The sequence below is a fragment of the Pisolithus orientalis genome (genome assembly GCF_024613125.1).
Source record: "Pisolithus orientalis strain OTSU chromosome Unknown F5J12scaffold_7, whole genome shotgun sequence".
NCBI classification, from domain to species: domain Eukaryota; kingdom Fungi; phylum Basidiomycota; class Agaricomycetes; order Boletales; family Pisolithaceae; genus Pisolithus; species Pisolithus orientalis.
In genome coordinates, this window is record NW_026260788.1 from 1260924 (window position 1) to 1273201 (window position 12278).

Consider the following 12278-nt stretch of genomic DNA (forward strand, 5'->3'; position numbering starts at 1 on the left):
AAGGCATCTCAAGAGCTTTGCTTTGGAGTCTAGGATGCAGCCCATCATGACTCTTCAAGACTTTAGGGCTTACAACCGTGGCTTCATTTGCATTGGAGATTGGTTGAAGAATAAAGGAAGGATCTCAGTTGACGAATATAATCGCTACTTCTGGGCTGGTTTGTCCCCAGTCTTTCATGGCTTGGTTGAAACTCGTCTCAGGACAAAGGATCCCAACCTTGACATTAGCAGGCCATTCCCCTATGATGATGTATGCCAGTCAGCTGAAGAGGTCCTTCGCCGTGATTGCTTTGATGCAGATGACCTTGACTTCCTTGGCCCTCGTGCTGCCCCTGCTCCTCAGGCCCAGCCTAATGCTACTCATCACTCAGATGGAAGAGATGACAGTGTTTGCCCTCTGCTCCCTTCCCATGAAGCCAGAAGAAACCTTGAAAATTTGGAGAAAGAAGGTCCTACTGCTCGCAAACAAGATGAGGTTGAGACCCTAATCAAGTCCCTCTCTCACATGTCACTCAATGACCCAGACTACTCCCTCCTCTACTATCGTGCTATCAAGATGGATCCTGATGCTGCAAAGGTGCTTCGTGCTCCTTCCCTTCGTCCTGCTCCTGCATCTACTCCTGCATCCACTGCCCCTGCTGATACTTCCTCATCCCAGACCCATCCTGCTAGGAGGACCATCACTTGTTATGGCTGTGGTGTTGAAGGCCATGGTGTTGAGAGTTGTCAGGCCATTAATGATCTCATTCAGAAGGGTTCTTTGGCACGTGATGAAAACCATTGGGTCATCTACCCTAATGGACAGTGCATTTATCGGAATGGAGAAGAGACTATCCTTCAAGCCTACAAGCGCACTAAAGCTGCTGCTCAGCCTGCCAATGCAGTTCGCTTTGTTATCCATGAAGAGGCCAAAGAAGAGTCTGGTGCCAAGATCTACAAGTTGGAAGAAGAACCCCTTGTTGCTGCTGTGGATTGCTCTAACAAGGTTACCAAAGAGAAGAGAAAGGCTGTCTTTGACAGTGTCCTTGTCCCACCTCGTTCACATGGCAAGGAGAAAGAGAGTCAGGATCCAAAGCCTTCATCCTCTGCATCCATCCCTGCTCCACAGAAAGCACCACTTGCCCCTGCCTTTGTACCAGTTGACATCCATCCCACTGTCTTTGATGGTACTAGAGATGATGCTATCATGGAAGATGCCTCTGTCCCAAAGCCATCTGGTCAAGCCACTGATTCTGCAGACAGGTCTAAGAAATCCAAGCCCCCTCCTACCACTTCCCTGTCTTCATCGCTTTTGCAGTCTGCCAACTCCAAAGCCATTGTAGAGCACATTCTTTCCACTCCCTTGACTGTATCTGTTGGGGAGGTCATTGGATCATCTAGGGATGTTTCTCAGCACCTTCAGGAGCTTATGCGATTCAAGAGACAGCCCCTGGCTCAGCCAGTCAAGTCTGTTACTGCTGTTGAAGGAACTCATCCTGCATCCTCCTACTTGGCCTTGACTTCTAGCCCCCTCATCACTATCAATCTGACTTGCAATGGTCGTCGTGTAACAGGTGTCATCGACTCTGGATCTACCCTCAATGTTGTTCGTGCTGGTATAGCCCAGTCGGTCATTCGCATGCCCATTGATATGTCACAGACCATCAATATGCGAGATGCAAAAGGAGGTATCTCTACTCTGAAAGGTCTGGTACAAGATGTCCCTCTCTTCTGTGGTGCTGCCAAGACTTGGACCAATCTATTCATTGCCCCAGACACTAATGCAGGCTTTGATCTCCTCCTTGGTCATCCTTGGGCTCTTGGGAACTCAGTTAGCATTGTTGAAAGAGAGTCTGGAACTTATGTTGTCTTTGGAGCTGATTCAGATCACCCCCTGGAGATGTGTGTTACTGAAGGCCAGCTTGGGTCTGTTTCAGATACACTTATGGCGACTCTAGAGCCTGTCCATTCTCAGCGAGAAGCCGATGAACCTATGAGAGATGTAGCAGTTGGTACCCCTCATCATGTCTCACCTATAGTCTTTGCTCCACCCCCATCAACTTCACAGTCACCCCCTCAGTCACTCGATTCTACTCTGCTGTATCCTGAATCGCCCCCAGATGGGTTTGATGTTGCCTCGGCCTTTCCTGCATTCCACCCCATTCCTGTCCAAGCATTCCCACCTCCTACCAGTCCCTTTCCTTCGGGGTTTGTCAGTCAGCTTACCCAGGAGTTACAGTCCACTGATGCAAGTGGACTGGAGGATAGTCCTACCCTTGCCCAGATTCATCGCCAGATCAGAAGAGAAGAGCACCAGTCACTTGTCTCACTTCTTACTAGCCTTTCTCATCGCACTCCCCATCTGTCCTCCCTTTATCTCGACTCAAACCATGCACTTGCTGGAGAAAGAGGTACTGATGAATCAGGAGTCTACTTCCAAAACTTCCTTATGCTTGACGTTCGCTTAGTCCGACAGGTTCCTGCCCCACTCGAGCATTACCATGAGCTTGAAGGTTCTGCCTATGTCAGGTTATATCCTCGTCTACTCCCACAGGCATCTCCCACTCAGAGCAATGCATCTCCACCTCCAGACCTGCCATCTGACTTGAGTCTACCTGCTTCACGTGTACTTTCTAATGGTGTTACTGCTCTGCCTCAGACTCCCTCTCCCCCATCCCCAGATCCAGTTATCATTCAAGAAGAGCCCACCAATGGTTCCCACCAGGCTTCACTTCTGTTCTGTAGAGACACTGTCACTCCAGACTCTGAAGCTACGTTCTCCATCTTCAATACTTCCTACTGCAGTTCAGTTGCCCCTACTTCCCATGATGCTTGCCATGACTCTCAGTCCACACAACTTGACAACGAGTTGCACAGGGATCCATATGCACCCAGTCCATCCACCTGTCATCAGTCTGCACAACTCAACGACGACTTGTGCAGCCATGTGCAGCTGCCAGATTCATCCTCGGATATAGGTCATGACTCTCAGTCCACACAACTTGTTGACAAGTTGTGCATGTCTCACCACTTGTCCAGTCTATCCCTGGATATACCCACCACACTTTTGCCACTTGACTCTGATATGTTCAACACTGGTATTGGCTCTCACTTCTATCTGCCTGGCCCGTCCTTGCCTCAGTCTGCACAACTCGATGATGACTTATGCAGGCATCAGCATTCCTCTAGTCCAACTCTTCCTATGCCATTACTACCCTCAGCTCCCCAAGCCATGTCTAATGCTGCTGTTGGTAAAGAGTCAGTTGCCATGCCAGAGCCTTACAGCAATGTTGTCATGCATTGTACCCCTACTGGATGGATTGCTCATTTGCAGGAAGCTGCAGAGGACCATTCAGGAGATGTGGATGAAGAGGACCCAGGTGCATTCCAAAACTCCAGTCTTCATATCCTTGCCAGTGCAGTCAGTTTCGCCTCAGCCTCAGCTCATCCTCCCCCTTTCGAAGCAGTTTCATACCTGGACCACTTTCCTGCTTCCACTTCCTCAGGTTCAGCTCAAGACAGGTCCAGTGATCTTCTCAGATGTGTTCCTCCACTTTCTCCCATATCTCATCATTTATTTCTCCAGCTCTTTGAAGATTGATTTGTATGTCCCCTCTTGTACTTATAGTTGTTCTTGTTCTTCATCTGCTCACTTTGACCGAGAAGTCGTTAAACTCCTAAACCCACAGATATTGTTTCTTTGCTCAGATACTCCTGTAACATCACTTACTATGCCTCCTTCAGTTTCAAGCTTCCAGAGCTCTTTTTATCTTGATGTCTTCTCTTCTTTGTTATCTAATCCTTCAAAGGCACCAGATCCACTTCCTATTCAGAAAACTGAAAAACAGCTTCATTTTTACTATTCTCTGTTTGACTTTCTTGATTTGTTATGTTTTAGAAAAAGCCTTGTTATGGATATGGAAGACTCAGCTGATGAAACAGGTCAGCTGGTGTATGGAGCATACAAGCGTGTCGATCGTAAAGTCAAGCCAGTGCCTGGAGTCTATCCAGAAGACGCTCGGGTCCATTGCCAGTTTCCAGAAGACCCCCTCACATCACTCACACCTCTCATGTGTCACCCTCCTGTGTTTGTTCCCACAAGGAAGCTTACTCAAGAGCGCCTTACCTCCATGAAGATTAATGCTGATGGCTTTCTCTGGCCAGAAGAGGAAAAACTTTTTTTGCATGTCATGAAGCTTAATGAGCATGCCTTGGCATTTGATGAGTCAGAGAGAGGAAACTTTCGTTCAGACTACTTTTTGCCTTACATCATTCCTGTCCTGCCACACGAACCATGGGAGTTTCATAACATTCCAATTCCCCCTGGCATATGAGAACGTGTCATACAGCTTCTTCGGGAGAAGATTGCCACTGGTCTCTATGAGCCGGCCCAGTCATCCTATCGCTCCAATGGTTCTGTGTTATGAAAAAGAATGGCAAGATCCGTATTGTTCATGATCTACAGCCTCTGAATAAGGTTACAATTCGAGATGCTGGTGTTCCACCAGTCCTGGATGACTTTGTGGAGCCATTTGCTGGTTGTCAATGCTACATGGTCTTTGATCTGTTTTCAGGATTTGATGCATGCCAACTCCATCCCGATAGCCGAGATCTGACATCCTTCATGACACCTCTTGGCTTACTGCGCCATACTGCCATGCCTCAAGGCTACACCAACTCGCCATTGGAGTTTCAGAGTTGTACAGCATTTATTCTACAGGATGAAATCCCTCACATTGCCAACGTTTTCATCGAGGATCTGCCAGTCAAGGGCCCTGTGACCCGCTATGAAGATGCTGATGGCAATGCTGAAACGTTACCTGAGAATCCCGGCATATGTCGCTTCATTTAGGAACATGCAGTAGACATGCATAGAGTCATGCATCGGTTTGCTCATGCCAGTGGAATGTTTTCTGGCTTGAAATCTCAGATCTGCCAGCCTCGTGTTATCATTCTTGGTCAAGCATGCCATCCTCATGGTCGCTCTCCTGATGACCACAAGGTGAAGAAGGTTGTCAACTGGCCAATGCTTGCTATGCCCAAAGATGTTTGCTCGTTCCTAGGTCTCTGTGGTACTGTTCGTATCTGGATTGCGAACTACTTGCAGTTGGCTTGCCCACTCATTGACCTTTATCGCAAGAATGCTCCATTCGTTTGGGGTCAGCCCCAGCAAGATGCGTTTGACGCCTTGAAGCTTGCTGTCTCGTCTGCTCTTGCCCTTCGCCCCATTGACTACTCATCTGACCTGCCAGTTGTTCTTTCTGTTGACACCAGTAACATCACCATTGGATTCGTTCTCTCTCAGTATGATGAAGAAGGTCACAAATGTCCTGCTCGCTATGGCTCACTCCCCATCAATGAATGTGAATCTCGCTACAGTCAGCCTAAGCTCAAGCTCTATGGTCTCTTCAGAGCACTTCGTCACTACCATCTATATCTCTATGGCGTTTGTCATCTATGGGTAGAGGTTGACATGAAGTACATCAAAGGTATGCTCAATGATCCAGATCTTCAACCTAACGCTACTGTCAATCACTGGATCGAGGGTATACTTCTCTTTGACTTTAAGCTTGTTCATGTCCCTGCTGTTCGTCACCGAGCCCCAGATGCCCTTTCCAGACATCAACCTACAGAGGAAGAGTATGAAGAAGGTGAAGCTGATGCAGAAGAAGCTGATGAGTGGTTGGAGAGTTTTCTTTTCACAGATGCCCATCCATCTTCAGTTTGCGCAACTCGTCGACGACTTGTGCACGAGTCCACATATGCCATTACCCTCCCTTCGTTCCTTTCCAATGATACATCTCAAGATGTCCTTTTATGTCGAGTCCTGCACTTCCTTCGTACTACAGAACTTCCCCCATTCCCTTCCAGTACTGCTCGCAAGCGCTTCATTCATAGATCCCTTCAGTTCTTCCTTCGTGGAGACCAGCTCTTTAAATGTCGAGGTCCCCATCCTCCAGCCAAGGTCATTTTTGATCCCCATCTCCATGTCCAGATCCTCGGTCGTGCTCATGAAGAACTCGGTCATCATGGAGTCTTTGGAGTCTTTCATACAGTCAGACAGCGCTTTTACTGGCCTCAGATGTACCAAGATGTCACCCATCATGTCCGCTCTTGCCATGAATGCCAGATCCGAAGCACTCGTAAAGCAGAGGTTCCCATCACCGTTTCTGCTTCCCCCAGAATCTTTATGAAGGTCTACATCGACGTCATGCTCATGCCCAAAGCACATGGTTATTGCTATCTTGTTGCAGCTCGAGATGATCTTTCCCTCGCTGCAGAAGGTCGTGCTCTTCATCATGCCAATGCAGACAGTCTTGCTAAATTCTTCTGGGAAGAAGTCTTCTGTCATTATGGTGTTATTGCCCAGGTTGTCACTGATAATGGCAGTGAGGTCAAGGGTGCCTTTGAGAAACTCATGAAGCACTACTCCATTCCTCAGATTTGCATCTCCCCATATAATTCCAAGGCAAATGGAGTTGTAGAATGTGGTCACTTTGTTATCAGAGAAGCTATCATCAAGGCTTGTGAAGGAGATCTTTCCCTTTGGCCATCCAAGGTCCATCATGCATTCTTTGCAGACAAGGTCACTACTCGTCGCTCTACTGGATTCAGCCCCTACTTCCTGCTACATGGCCTTGATCCTGTCCTGCCTTTTGATCTCTTCGAGTCTACCTATCTCGTTGAAGGATTCTACTCTGGAATGTCATCTCAAGAGCTTCTTGCATTTCACATTCATCAGTTGGAAAGGAGAGAAGAAGATATCAGTGTGGCTTTCACTACATTGCAGAAGTCTCGTTTACGCTCCAAGGGTCAGTTTGAGAAGAGGTATGCTTTACTGTTGATGAAGTCAGCTTATGAGCCAGGAGATTTGGTGTTGGTTTGCAACACACAGATAGAGAAAGAACTGGATCGCAAGTCAAAGCCACGCTACCTTGGTCCCTATGAGGTCGTTCATTGCACCAAGGGAGGCTCCTACATCCTTAAAGAACTTGATGGCACCATTTCTGCTCGAGGTGTCACAGCTTTTCAACTCATTCCTTATTATTCTTGCCACACTCCCTTACCCAGTGTTATGGAAGAAGAAAGAGGTGAGGAAGAGGATAATAATAGCAGTAACGATGATGACAGTGATGATGATGACGATGATGAAGATGAAACAAATGACGAAAACAAAGACACCAATAACGATAATGACTACGACTCAGACGACTATTCATGATCTTTTCATGTCTTTTTCATTTGTTACGATACTGATTGCCTGTCATTCCTTCCTTCATTTTTCTTTTGTTTTCCCTGGGTTCCCTGCATTGGTCACAATCGGGGACAATTGCATTTCTTCTTGCCGGTGGATGTCACACACCAAAGGTGTTGTGGACATGGTTACAGCTGACTCTGCCTAACTCGTTGACGAGTTGTGCACAATGCCTGAGCATGCAGATGAAGACTAAAGGCCTCATGTGTAGAAAGACTGTTGGACATTAACAGTCATCCTTCGCACAAGAACAAGTTGTCAGTGCTAAAGAGAAAAGAGGAAGCAAGTTAAGTGCACGTTAAAGGTTTTTAGTGCCCGTGTACGGCATTCTGGTTTTCATCGTATCTCCACCATTTCTAAAGATATCGACTCGGTTCCCACACTCGCTTAAAGCGCTCAGCCCCACGATTCTTCCTTCCAAATTTGGAGAGGATCCTCGCACCCTGCGCGTTTCTACAGCACTCCATCCATCAGATGCTCATTTCGCTGAGTCTATCAATCATGACCACCTCTTCGTCGATCATCTCACTTGTCTCATTTGCCAGAGACAATGGCTATGTATATCTGCCAGGTGTTCCCACCAGCTTCCATCCTGAAGCCCCCTGGTTCATCCTGTCATTGTCAGCCCTGTCTCATCCCATGCAGCTTGGTCAGCAGTGTTCTCCTTGTCAGTATGACTTCCAGAAGGACATTCTTTGGTCACCTCAGGTCTGTCACTCAGTTAGAAAGGTCTTATGTGGTCGTTTCAGTTTCCCCGGTTGATGAAGCATATGGATCATTCCTCCCTGCTCCCTGCACCGTCTTTGTTCCAGTCTCATCCATCATTCTTCCCACATTGTGACAGCTGCAGTATAATCTACTGTCCTCCAGCCTCCCTGATCGCATTCATGATGAGTATGACATGCATCTTGCCTTCTTACTGCAAGATCCAGCAGAAGACATCCCCCCTTCTCCTTCTCCTCCATCAGAACCCCATTCATGAAGTTTTTGTTAACTTTGCTGAGAGGATGGAAGGGTGGGAGATGTGATCACGTATGCTCTCATTGCCCCACAGACCCCCAATGCCCTAGCCCCCTTTGATGCCTGACTCATGCCCTTCAATTCTGGAATTAATACTTCCCTATCTGGAAACACCGTCCATCTGTCATGCCATCTTTGGATCTAGAGATGTCTCCACCGAGATCTGACTTGCATCGCCACCCCCTAATATGATATCAGTGTGCTTACTCAGTTTCTGATTCTATTTGACTCATTTTGTGATATTTTGACTATCCTTGACTCGTTTATTGCCAATACTTACCAATCCTCTTTGCTTGCTTACTTTTCATTTCTTGCTTACTCATCATGATTACCCAGTCCTTACTCAGTACTTACCAAGTGTTTGTGCCTTGTTTGCCACAAGCTGTGCTCCCCCCTCAGTATATAAACCCCCATGTACTTACCTACAAAAAAGCAATCAAGAATCAATCAGAAGCCATTCACTCAGCAGTCAGTCCAGTGCCTATCTCGTTGTTGACAGTTGAGGCTCCACGAAGGGGTCTATCTGTCATCATTTGTATACTTGGTAGTTGAGGCTCATTTGGAAGAGTCTATCTGCCTCCATCATTCATCTGAAGCTTCCTCTTAGTCAGCAGTCTTAGTCATCCCTCCACTCCTGCATAACTTGTCAATGACTTGCGCCAGGAGCACATTTTTATTGAAGTCCATTATTCCAAGAAGTCCTTTTGGCTGAACACCTTCACTCTGTTCAGCATCCCCTCCTCAGTCATCATCCATTCATCTACTCCTGCGTAACTCGATGACGACTTGTGCTAGGAGCACCTGCCATTGAAACTCCCCCCACTTTAGGTTTCTCAGCACTCCAGGTTCCGCAGAGGCAAACCACCACTCGCTCTTATTTGTCTTTTGTGTTGGATTTATTTGGTTTTCACCAGCTTTCCACACTTTGACTCACAGCGGGCTTCTCTGTTCCATGTCACCTTCATCCCAAGTAGCCAACTGATGGGCCCTAGGTCGGAGATTTTAAAATGAGTGCTGATCCCCTGTTTAAATGAGTGAATTAATGATGGGGAACTGCCTGTTACAGTGCAGTTGTTGACATGGCTGGCAAGGATGAGAATTTCCAGTCCTATGCGACCATAGAACACTCCCCAGTCTGCATGTGCTCTGGTGAGCCCAAGATCTGCAAGAGTAGTGCATAGCTTCTGGTGCCACCAAAGTGCACCTTGTTTCAAGCCATACAATGCTACATTTAGCTTCCCAACTGGAAGGGAAAAATTCTGCCCTACAGCATAGCCCTCAGGGAGCTCCATGTAGATGTCTTTGTCATCTCTGAGTTTGCCATTGAGGAATGCTGAGTGGAAATTGAATACATCAATATCCCAGTCATTGCATGCAGCAATTGCTAGTATGGTGCAGAGGGATACAAGTCTTGTGATGGGAGCATATGTTTTGTTGTAGTCAATGTCCTGGATCTGAGAATAGCCCTTAGCGACTAGGTGGGCCTTGTACTTCTCGATTTCTCTGACAGCGTTGCATTTGATCTTGAAGACCCATTTGCACCCCATGACGTTTGCACCTTTGGGGCACTCAACAACATCCCAGGTATGTGCTTCCTCTAGGTTGTTTAATTCCGCATTTATGGCATTCTGCCACTTTGGCCAGTCAGCTTGGGATTTTGCCTCACATACTGTTGATGGGTCCAGCCCTTTGGCTTCAGCCATCCCTGCCACCATAGCATACACAATGTTAGTGTCGTCTTCATTGGCAGCTAGTTCTTTGTCAAATATATAGGTAGTGTTTTCTTGGGATTTCGGGCTGTTTGGGTTGCTATCGCTCTCTCGGAGTTCTTTTACAAAGTCAAGAGGGATGCGCCCATCACAAGTGCATTCCCCTGCACATAGGCGTCTCATATAGTCTGATTCGAAGTGCTGGCAAGTGGAATGATGAGGTTGAGGTGGAGGTATTTCGAAATTGTCTCCAAGTGGGTCTGAAATTAGTCTCGGAATTCCTGAAGTTGCTTCAGTGGGTCGCTCAACCATCTGCAGGGCCTCAGAATTTCCCTGTGAAGCTGCGGAATTCCGTTCTGAGGCTTCGGAATTTCGTTTTGAGGCTTCAGAATTTCTTTCTGAGGTGTCAGAATTCCCCTGCTCCCCCTCAAGCGGCACACCATGTGGTACAGACACATCCTGGTGCTCAAAAATGACACTTCTTTCAATTCTGATTGCTTGTGTGTCAGGCCAGTAGATACAGTGGCCATCACTCTCAGGGTCAAAACCTACCCAGTGTCTGTCTCAGGCTCACATGTCTAGTTTGGAGCCAGAGGTGTCATGGACCTTGACATGACACCCCCAGACTGGAATTTTTGAGAGATCAGGTGGTCTTTGGTAGAGCATTTCATAGGGAGTTTTTGTGCCTAGACAGCAAGTCAACAAGCAGTTTTTGAGCCAAGTAGCATGCATAATGGCCTCCCCCCAGAGGTTCTTGGGTAGGCTGCTGGCATGAATCATCACATGTACATGCTCAACAAGTGTTCTGTTGAGTCATTCTGCAACTCCATTGTGTTCGGGGGTATCATGGATGGTTATGCATCGTTCTGTGCCTCAGGATTTCAGATATTCTGAAAATTCCACACTAAGATACTCTCCCCCATGATCTGAGCAAAGTCACTTGACTTTGGTGTCAAACTGCGTGTTCAGCCATGCTTCATAGGCCTTGTATGATGTGAAGGTCTCAGCTTTCATCTTCTAGAGGTACAGCTTGGTGTAGTGGGTGTGGTCGTCCATGAATGACATGTAGTATTGGCTGTGGCCAGGGGTTTGGACTGGAGAAGGTCCCCAGAGATCTGTGTGGACCTCATTGCCAAGATGTTCACGGCAGGGTGGGTCATGCTCCTTCCCAATGGGCTTCCGAGTGGCTTTGGCATACTCGCATGAACTGCATGCACCCATGGTGGAATGCACCTCGTCCAGCTTAATTCCAGTGATTCCGGTGATTGTTCCATCCTTGAGCATGCACTGGATGGCTTCAGGAGCAATGTGGCCAAGCCTTATGTGAATCTCCTCCATGGTTAGGGATTCCATGGCCTTGGCTAGGCCTGCGAAGGCACAATGAGCTTGTTTGAGACAGTAGAGACCTTTTTGCATCGGAATTTCGGCTCCTTTCTTTTTCCGAGCGTCGAAAATTTGACAATGCTTGTCTCGGAATAATGCCACATACCCAGCGACATCAAGTTTGCTAATGGAAACAAGTGTAATTCCCATCTTGGGAGCATAGAGCACATCCTTGAGTCAAATATGGGTCTGGGCAGTGCCATTTGGGAGTGAAATTGCAAGGTTGCCTTTCCCTATGGCATGGAAGGTGTGGTTGTCAGCAGCAGTGATAGGTTTGGGTACAATTGGCTTGTAATCAAGGAATTTGCTGTGGTAGGAGGACATGTGATGTGAAGTGCCAGAGTTGAACAGGATTGTCTCTTTTGTGGAATTTAGGCTTTCGCCTGTGAGCAGAGCATGATTGTAGTTGTTCATGTATGCATTAGTGATGTCCTGGGGGTTTGGAATTTCTTCCTCTGCAATTTCCATAAGCCAGTCATCATCCTGTGGGTGTGCTAGCCAAACTCCGTCAGGTTCTGAGTCAGTGCTGGTCTGTGCACTTGAGCTGGCTGATGCACTGGCCACAGTGGCCGCTTTTCCAGTACCTTTCTCCTTCTTTTTCCCTTTCCCCTTGTTCTGGAACCACTTGGGTGCTTGCCCAGCTTTTCCGCCACCCTCTTCCCAGCATTGGTCTTTCATATGACCTTTCTTTCCACAGTTTTCACAAGTGGATTTCTTTCCATCCTTTGCTGAGTAAGCTGCATCTTCGGAATTTCTGGAGTTTCCAGAGTTGCCTCTCTTCATCTGTGTTTGGCACCTATCATATTCATCAGAAATTACTTTGACTATAAAGTCTGGAGATAGGTCCTTTTGCATGACTAGGGCCGAAGATGTCATACAGTGGCTCACAAAATTGTCCCAATGTTTGCATGTTTTTCATTAATCATGGTGTA